We start from the raw sequence: 10,795 nt of genomic DNA on the forward strand, positions 1-10,795 counted from the left end.
CCTGTGTTATAATTCAAACAAACATCCGAACCTCACCTTGTTAACATATAAACATATACATATACATACATATAGGAACACGAACCTTTCTATTGTTTCTGTTCGAATACCATCATCCTTATCAAACCTCCAATGCCATAAACGACTACTATATATATTTCTGTCCGATCTATACAACCCCAACACCGCTCAACCTTCAAAAACCACTCCTTATTTTCTTTTCTTTGTTTATTTTTCGTGTACTTAGTTGAACAAACTATAAGCCAAATACCATGAACACTACAACTTACGAGTTGTCATTGCTCGTTTCCTGTTTATTCAAACAAGCCAGAAACCACCATGAATACCTTAATAATCACCATAACCCTCTCCATTTACCATCGTCCAATAAACTTTGAGCTATACCTATGATGTATTTATTTAGAAATCTAGTGATAACAAAGGAGTGCATAAAGTGAACTATTAGTGAGTATCACTTTTTCTTTTTTTTCCGGCAATTATAATCCTACCCTCCACTTATTGTGTATTGATTTCTAGTCACGTGTTCGTTTGGGTTTAAGTGCAGCAGCCACGAAACTTTGTAGGCCTGGTAACATATATTTCTTTTTTTTCTGCGGGCTCCTCAAACACCACCTCACCTCTCTGCTCGCTGAAGTTTTTATATCTATCTGTTACATTTCATGGCTAGTGCTACATGGGATATAGGTGAGGAGAATGGCGATTAAATTAATATGATAATGATTGTGTCCTACTTTTCGGTTTGAAAATTTAAAAGGGTGTAACACTATGATAATATATGAGTATCCAAGAAAACATATCCGATATATATTCCAGTATATATTTTATGGAGATCAAATTATGAAATGGCCTGGAAGAAAAACACGTTTCTTTATACAAATTAACATATTAAAAGCAAAGATGGGTTCCACCGATTAGTGGATTAATTATTTGCACGTTCCACATTTTGAAAAAAATGTTGAGTGCTGTTTAAACAAATGGTTTATGTTAAAGTTCGGATATAATAGAAGAAAAGAAATCGATGACAATAGTTCTTGATGGACCACCATGTTTCTTTGTGGTAGTAAACTTATTTTATTTAATTAGGCCGAGAGGTTTAATAAAAAGAATGGGGATGTGAAGAAACGTAAATGATGATTGCGAGTTGATAATGAAAATATTGATTATGATAGATGATGATAATTAGGTTATGAAAGGATGATGATGATGAACGCGTATGATGGGTTAAAAGAATTTAAGAGTTAGTTAAATTGCAAGGCGGAGTAATGGTTAAGGATTTTATCGGGTTAGCGGGACGTCGCCGATTCAAATCCGGACTTGGGCATTTTTTTAAGGATTACTTCATTAAGGTAGTTACTTATTTATTATTATTGTTAACTTATAATTATTATCATTTTAAAATTTTCGTTATTATTATTATTATTATTAAAATTATTATTTTTACTAAAAAAAAATTATCATTTTACTATCATAAAAACTATCATTATTATTATTATTAGAATTATCATTATTATTATTATTATTATTATTATTATTATTATTATTATTATTATTATTATTATTTTCATTTTCATTATCATTATTATTATTATTTTAACATTAATATTATTATATTTAACAAAAACTATATTAATATTCTTATAATAAATATTAATTGGTTATTTAAAAGCATATAAAATAAATACATTAATTAAATTATTAGCAAAACATATAATCTATTAAGATAACAAGTATATCACTAATGATATATAAATTCGTTCGATTACGAGTATACGTGTGTTAATATATATAAATGATATAGGTTCGTGAATCCGAGACCAACCCTGCATTGTTCAATATAGTCATATGTATTTTTACTACAAAATACATTAGGTGAGTTTCATTTGCTCCCTTTTTAATGGCTTTTGCAATATATATTTTTGGGCTGAGAATACATGCGCTGCTTTTATAAATGTTTACGAAATAGACACAAGTTCCTAAAATACATTCCACGTTGAGTTGTACCACTGGCATATTTTCCTATAGCTTGGTAACTACTATTTACATGGGTATTGTAAACGCGAATCCTGTTGATAGATCTATCAGGCCTGACAACCCCAATCGGACTGAACGACCAGTATTTAACTGTTGCACAGTACTTCGTTTTGTAAATTACACCTGGTACGGTGTAAGATGTTATATAAAGGGAATATGCGACGTTGATTAAATGTTAAGTATGGTTACCAAGTGCTCAACCACTTAGAATGCTTTACATACACTTGCGAGTGTATTATGTTTATGATTATGAAATCTTGTGGTCTATTAATATATTGAAAAGATTGTTATGATAAACCTAGGAACTCACCAACCTTTTGATTGACACTTTTAAGCATGTTTATTCTCAGGTACGAATCAAGTCTTCCGCTGTGCATTTGATCATTTTAAGGACATTACTTGGAGTCGATCATCGCAATGGGACCAAATGTTGATGACTTCGTCCAGTTGGATTAGGATGGGTCGTTACATTATGCTTACGGGTTAGTGATGTTCGCTTCTTACCAAAGTGAGAAAAAGAACATCGGATTGCAACTTTTAAATAAAACCTTCCCATAAGTGACGGATTCAGTAGTTGGGGTGAGAAACAAGGTTTTTAGATTATTACGGGGCTGTTGGACATTACGAAACCCTCGTCCTTTTGACGGCATTACAATGAAATGTCCCGTTCTTATTGATTAAAAACGTTCCATATTAATTGATTTCGTTGCGAGGTTTTGACCTCTATATGAGACGTTTTTCAAAGACTGCATTCATTTTTAAAACAAACCATAACCTTTATTTCATAAATAAAGGTTTAAAAGCTTTACGTAGATTATCAAATAATGATAATCTAAAATATCCTGTTTACACACGACCATTACATAATGGTTTACAATACAAATATGTTACATCGAAATCAGTTTCTTGAATGCAGTTTTTACACAATATCATACAAACATGGATTCCAAATCTTGTCCTTATTTTAGTATGCAACAGCGGAAGCTCTTAATATTCACCTGAGAATAAACATGCTTTAAACGTCAACAAAAATGTTGGTGAGTTATAGGTTTAACCTATATATATCAAATCGTAACAATAGACCACAAGATTTCATATTTCAATACACATCCCATACATAGAGATAAAAATCATTCATATGGTGAACACCTGGTAACCGACATTAACAAGATGCATATATAAGAATATCCCCATCATTCCGGGACACCCTTCGGATATGATATAAATTTCGAAGTACTAAAGCATCCGGTACTTTGGATGGGGTTTGTTAGGCCCAATAGATCTATCTTTAGGATTCGCGTCAATTAGGGTGTCTGTTCCCTAATTCTTAGATTACCAGACTTAATAAAAAGGGGCATATTCGATTTCGATAATTCAACCATAGAATGTAGTTTCACGTACTTGTGTCTATTTTGTAAATCATTTATAAAACCTGCATGTATTCTCATCCCAAAAATATTAGATTTTAAAAAGTGGGACTATAACTCACTTTCACAGATTTTTACTTCGTCGGGAAGTAAGACTTGGCCACTGGTTGATTCACGAACCTATAACAATATATACATATATATCAAAGTATGTTCAAAAATATATTTACAACACTTTTAATATATTTTGATGTTTTAAGTTTATTAAGTCAGCTGTCCTCGTTAGTAACCTACAACTAGTTGTCCACAGTTAGATGTACAGAAATAAATCGATAAATATTATCTTGAATCAATCCACGACCCAGTGTATACGTATCTCAGTATTGATCACAACTCAAACTATATATATTTTGGAATCAACCTCAACCCTGTATAGCTAACTCCAACATTCACATATAGAGTGTCTATGGTTGTTCCGAAATATATATAGATGTGTCGACATGATAGGTCGAAACATTGTATACGTGTCTATGGTATCTCAAGATTACATAATATATAATACAAGTTGATTAAGTTATGGTTGGAATAGATTTGTTACCAATTTTCACGTAGCTAAAATGAGAAAAATTATCCAATCTTGTTTTACCCATAACTTCTTCATTTTAAATCCGTTTTGAGTGAATCAAATTGCTATGGTTTCATATTGAACTCTATTTTATGAATCTAAACAAAAAAAGTATAGGTTTCTAGTCGGAAAAATAAGTTACAAGTCGTTTTTGTAAAGGTAGTCATTTCAGTCGAAAGAACGACGTCTAGATGACCATTTTAGAAAACATACTTCCACTTTGAGTTTAACCATAATTTTTGGATATAGTTTCATGTTCATAATAAAAATCATTTTCTCAGAATAACAACTTTTAAATCAAAGTTTATCATAGTTTTTAATTAACTAACCCAAAACAGCCCGCGGTGTTACTACGACGGCGTAAATCCGGTTTTACGGTGTTTTTCGTGTTTCCAGGTTTTAAATCATTAAGTTAGCATATCATATAGATATAGAACATGTGTTTAGTTGATTTTAAAAGTCAAGTTAGAAGGATTAACTTTTGTTTGCGAACAAGTTTAGAATTAACTAAACTATGTTCTAGTGATTACAAGTTTAAACCTTCGAATAAGATAGCTTTATATGTATGAATCGAATGATGTTATGAACATCATTACTACCTTAATTTCCTTGGATAAACCTACTGGAAAAGAGAAAAATGGATCTAGCTTCAATGGATCCTTGGATGGCTCGAAGTTCTTGAAGCAGAATCATGACACGAAAACAAGTTCAAGTAAGATCATCACTTGAAATAAGATTGTTATAGTTATAGAAATTGAACCAAAGTTTGAATATAATTATTACCTTGTATTAGAATGATAACCTACTGTAAGAAACAAAGATTTCTTGAGGTTGGATGATCACCTTACAAGATTGGAAGTGAGCTAGCAAACTTGAAAGTATTCTTGATTTTATGAAACTAGAACTTTTGGAATTTATGAAGAACACTTAGAACTTGAAGATAGAACTTGAGAGAGATCAATTAGATGAAGAAAATTGAAGAATGAAAGTGTTTGTAGGTGTTTTTGGTCGTTGGTGTATGGATTAGATATAAAGGATATGTAATTTTGTTTTCATGTAAATAAGTCATGAATGATTACTCATATTTTTGTAATTTTATGAGATATTTCATGCTAGTTGCCAAATGATGGTTCCCACATGTGTTAGGTGACTCACATGGGCTGCTAAGAGCTGATCATTGGAGTGTATATACCAATAGTACATACATCTAAAAGCTGTGTATTGTACGAGTACGAATACGGGTGCATACGAGTAGAATTGTTGATGAAGCTGAACGAGGATGTAATTGTAAGCATTTTTGTTAAGTAGAAGTATTTTGATAAGTGTATTGAAGTCTTTCAAAAGTGTATAAATACATATTAAAACACTACATGTATATACATTTTAACTGGGTCGTTAAGTCATCGTTAGTCGTTACATGTAAGTGTTGTTTTGAAACCTTTAGGTTAACGATCTTGTTAAATGTTGTTAACCCAATGTTTATAATATCAAATGAGATTTTAAATTATTATATTATCATGATATTATCATGTATGAATATCTCTTAATATGATATATATACATTAAATGTCTTTACAACGATAATCGTTACATATATGTCTCGTTTAAAAATCATTAAGTTAGTAGTCTTGTTTTTACATATGTAGTTCATTGTTAATATACTTAATGATATGTTTACTTATCATAGTATCATGTTAACTATATATATATCCATATATATGTCATCATATAGTTTTTACAAGTTTTAACGTTCGTGAATCACCGGTCAACTTGGGTGGTCAATTGTCTATATGAAACATATTTCAATTAATCAAGTCTTAACAAGTTTGATTGCTTAACATGTTGGAAACATTTAAGCATGTAAATATCAATCTCAATTAATATATATAAACATGGAAAAGTTCGGGTCACTACAGTACCTACCCGTTAAATAAATTTCGTCCCGAAATTTTAAGCTGTTGAAGGTGTTGACGAATCTTCTGGAAATAGATGTGGGTATTTCTTCTTCATCTGATCTTCACGCTCCCAGGTGAACTCGGGTCCTCTACGAGCATTCCATCGAACCTTAACAATTGGTATCTTGTTTTGCTTAAGTCTTTTAACCTCACGATCCATTATTTCGACGGGTTCTTCGATGAATTGAAGTTTTTCGTTGATTTGGATTTCATCTAACGGAATAGTGAGATCTTCTTTAGCAAAACATTTCTTTAAATTCGAGACGTGGAAAGTGTTATGTACAGCCGCGAGTTGTTGAGGTAACTCTAGTCGGTAAGCTACTGGTCCGACACGATCAATAATCTTGAATGGTCCAATATACCTTGGATTTAATTTCCCTCGTTTACCAAATCGAACAACGCCTTTCCAAGGTGCAACTTTAAGCATGACCATCTCTCCAATTTCAAATTCTATATCTTTTCTTTTAATGTCAGCGTAGCTCTTTTGTCGACTTTGGGCGGTTTTCAACCGTTGTTGAATTTGGATGATCTTCTCGGTAGTTTCTTGTATAATCTCCAGACCCGTAATCTGTCTATCCCCCACTTCACTCCAACAAATCGGAGACCTGCACTTTCTACCATAAAGTGCTTCAAACGGCGCCATCTCAATGCTTGAATGGTAGCTGTTGTTGTAGGAAAATTCTGCTAACGGTAGATGTCGATCCCAACTGTTTCCGAAATCAATAACACATGCTCGTAGCATGTCTTCAAGCGTTTGTATCGTCCTTTCGCTCTGCCCATCAGTTTGTGGATGATAGGCAGTACTCATGTCTAGACGAGTTCCTAATGCTTGCTGTAATGTCTGCCAGAATCTTGAAATAAATCTGCCATCCCTATCAGAGATAATAGAGATTGGTATTCCATGTCTGGAGACGACTTCCTTCAAATACAGTCGTGCTAACTTCTCCATCTTGTCATCTTCTCTTATTGGTAGGAAGTGTGCTGATTTGGTGAGACGATCAACTATTACCCAAATAGTATCAAAACCACTTGCAGTCCTTGGCAATTTAGTGATGAAATCCATGGTAATGTTTTCCCATTTCCATTCCGGGATTTCGGGTTGTTGAAGTAGACCTGATGGTTTCTGATGCTCAGCTTTGACCTTAGAACACGTCAAACATTCTCCTACGTATTTAGCAACATCGGCTTTCATACCCGGCCACCAAAAATGTTTCTTGAGATCCTTGTACATCTTCCCCGTTCCAGGATGTATTGAGTATCTGGTTTTATGAGCTTCTCTAAGTACCATTTCTCTCATATCTCCAAATTTTGGTACCCAAATCCTTTCAGCCCTATACCGGGTTCCGTCTTCCCGAATATTAAGATGCTTCTCCGATCCTTTGGGTATTTCATCCTTTAAATTTCCCTCTTTTAAAACTCCTTGTTGCGCCTCCTTTATTTGAGTAGTAATGTTATTATGAATCATTATATTCATAGATTTTACTCGAATGGGTTCTCTATCCTTCCTGCTCAAGGCATCGGCTACCACATTTGCCTTCCCCGGGTGGTAACGAATCTCAAAATCGTAATCATTCAATAATTCAATCCACCTACGCTGCCTCATATTCAGTTGTTTCTGATTAAATATGTGTTGAAGACTTTTGTGGTCGGTATATATAATACTTTTGACCCCATATAAGTAGTGCCTCCAAGTCTTTAATGCAAAAACAACCGCGCCTAATTCCAAATCATGCGTCGTATAATTTTGTTCATGAATCTTCAATTGTCTAGACGCATAAGCAATCACCTTCGTTCGTTGCATTAATACACAGCCGAGACCTTGCTTTGATGCGTCACAATAAATCACAAAATCATCATTCCCTTCAGGCAATGACAATATAGGTGCCGTAGTTAGCTTTTTCTTCAATAACTGAAACGCTTTCTCTTGTTCATCATTCCATTCAAATTTCTTCCCTTTATGCGTTAATGCAGTCAAGGGTTTTGCTATTCTGGAAAAGTCTTGGATGAACCTTCTGTAGTAACCAGCTAGTCCTAAAAACTGGCGTATGTGTTTCGGAGTTTTCGGGGTTTCCCACTTTTCAACAGTTTCTATCTTTGCCGGATCCACCTTAATACCTTCTTTGTTCACTATGTGACCGAGGAATTGAACTTCTTCCAACCAAAATGCACACTTTGAAAACTTAGCGTACAATTCTTCCTTCCTCAATACTTCTAACACCTTTCTCAAATGTTCACCGTGTTCTTGGTCATTCTTTGAGTAAATAAGTATGTCATCAATGAAAACAATGACAAACTTGTCAAGGTATGGTCCACACACTCGGTTCATAAGGTCCATGAACACAGCTGGTGCATTAGTTAAACCAAACGGCATGACCATAAACTCGTAATGACCGTAACGTGTTCTGAAAGCAGTCTTTGGAATATCATCTTCTTTCACCCGCATTTGATGATACCCGGAACGTAAGTCAATCTTTGAATAAACAGACGAGCCTTGTAGTTGATCAAATAAGTCATCAATTCTCGGTAGTGGGTAGCGGTTCTTGATGGTAAGTTTGTTCAACTCTCGGTAGTCGATACACAACCTGAATGTACCATCTTTCTTCTTGACAAACAAAACAGGAGCTCCCCACGGTGATGTGCTTGGTCGAATGAAACCACGCTCTAAAAGTTCTTGTAATTGGCTTTGCAGTTCTTTCATCTCGCTGGGTGCGAGTCTGTAAGGAGCACGAGCTATTGGTGCAGCTCCTGGTACAAGATCTATTTGAAATTCAACGGATCGATGTGGGGGTAATCCCGGTAATTCTTTCGGAAATACATCGGGAAATTCTTTTGCAATGGGAACATCATTGATGCTCTTTTCTTCAGTTTGTACTTTCTCGACGTGTGCTAGAACAGCATAGCAACCTTTTCTTATTAGTTTTTGTGCCTTCAAATTACTAATAAGATGTAGCTTCGTGTTGCCCTTTTCTCCGTACACCATTAAGGGTTTTCCTTTTTCTCGTATAATGCGAATTGCATTTTTGTAACAAACGATCTCCGCTTTCACTTCTTTCAACCAGTCCATACCGATTATCACATCAAAACTCCCTAACTCTACTGGTATCAAATCAATCTTAAATGTTTCGCTAACCAGTTTAATTTCTCGATTCCGACATATATTATCTGCTGAAATTAATTTACCATTTGCTAATTCGAGTAAAAATTTACTATCCAAAGGCGTCAATGGACAACTTAATTTAGCACAAAAATCTCTACTCATATAGCTTCTATCCGCACCCGAATCAAATAAAACGTAAGCAGATTTATTGTCAATAAGAAACGTACCCGTAACAAGCTCCGGGTCTTCCTGTGCCTCTACCGCATTAATATTGAAAACTCTTCCACGGCCTTGTCCATTCGTGTTCTCCTGGTTCGGGCAATTTCTAATAATGTGGCCTGGTTTTCCACATTTATAACAAACTACATTGGCATAACTTGCTCCGACACTACTTGCTCCGCCATTACTCGTTCCGACACCATTTGTTCCTTTCGTTCTATTAACCCCTGGTCCGTAGACCTCACACTTCGCCGCGCTATGACCATTTCTTTTACACTTGTTGCAAAATTTGGTGCAGAACCCCGAGTGATTCTTTTCACACCTTTGACATAGCTGCTTCTGATTGTTGTTGTTGTTGCGGTTATTATTGTTGTTGGGATGATTGTTGTAGTTGTTGTTGTTGTTGTTGTTGTTGTTGTTGTTGTTGTTGGGCCGTTTGTTGTAGTTGCGATTGATGTTGCGATTGTTGGGATAATTGTTGCGATTATTGTTGTAATTGCTGTTGTTGTTGTATTGGTGATTCTTATCACCGTTTTCCTCCCACTTTCTTTTGACTTGCTTCACATTGGCCTCTTCAGCAGTGTGTTCTTTAATTCTTTCTTCAATTTGGTTCACGAGTTTGTGAGCCATTCTACATGCCTGTTGTATGGAGGCGGGCTCGTGTGAACTTATATCTTCTTGGATTCTTTCCGGTAATCCTTTCACAAACGCGTCGATCTTCTCTTCCTCATCTTCGAATGCTCCCGGACACAATAGGCACAATTCTGTGAATCGTCTTTCGTACGTGGTAATATCAAATCCTTGGGTTCGTAACCCTCTAAGTTCTGTCTTGAGCTTATTGACCTCGGTTCTGGGACGGTACTTCTCGTTCATCAAGTGCTTGAATGCTGACCACGGTAGTGCGTACGCATCATCTTGTCCCACTTGCTCTAGATAGGTATTCCACCATGTTAACGCAGAACCTGTGAAGGTATGCGTAGCGTACTTCACTTTGTCCTCTTCAGTACACTTACTTATGGCAAACACCGATTCAACCTTCTCGGTCCACCGTTTCAATCCGATCGGTCCTTCGGTTCCATCAAATTCCAAAGGTTTGCAGGCAGTGAATTCTTTGTAGGTGCATCCTACACGATTTCCTGTACTGCTAGATCCAAGGTTATTGTTGGTATGTAGCGCAGCCTGTACTGCGGCTATGTTTGAAGCTAGAAAAGTACGGAATTCCTCTTCATTCATATTCACGGTGTGTCGAGTAGTCGGTGCCATTTCCTTCAAAATAGTTAAATGGAACAAGTTAATCATACAGAATATTAAGAGTAGTTAATAGTATTTCGTAGCATAATATGAACTCATTTATAAAAGCTTTTTCTTCATATTAGCGTTTTATAAGTTTAAATTCGGGTAGTACCTACCCGTTAAGTTCATACTTAGTAGCTAATATACAATTCAACTACTACAATTCTATATGAAAAACTGATTATAA

This window comes from Rutidosis leptorrhynchoides, chromosome 1, assembly GCF_046630445.1.
Source record: "Rutidosis leptorrhynchoides isolate AG116_Rl617_1_P2 chromosome 1, CSIRO_AGI_Rlap_v1, whole genome shotgun sequence".
Classification (NCBI taxonomy): Eukaryota; Viridiplantae; Streptophyta; class Magnoliopsida; order Asterales; family Asteraceae; genus Rutidosis; species Rutidosis leptorrhynchoides.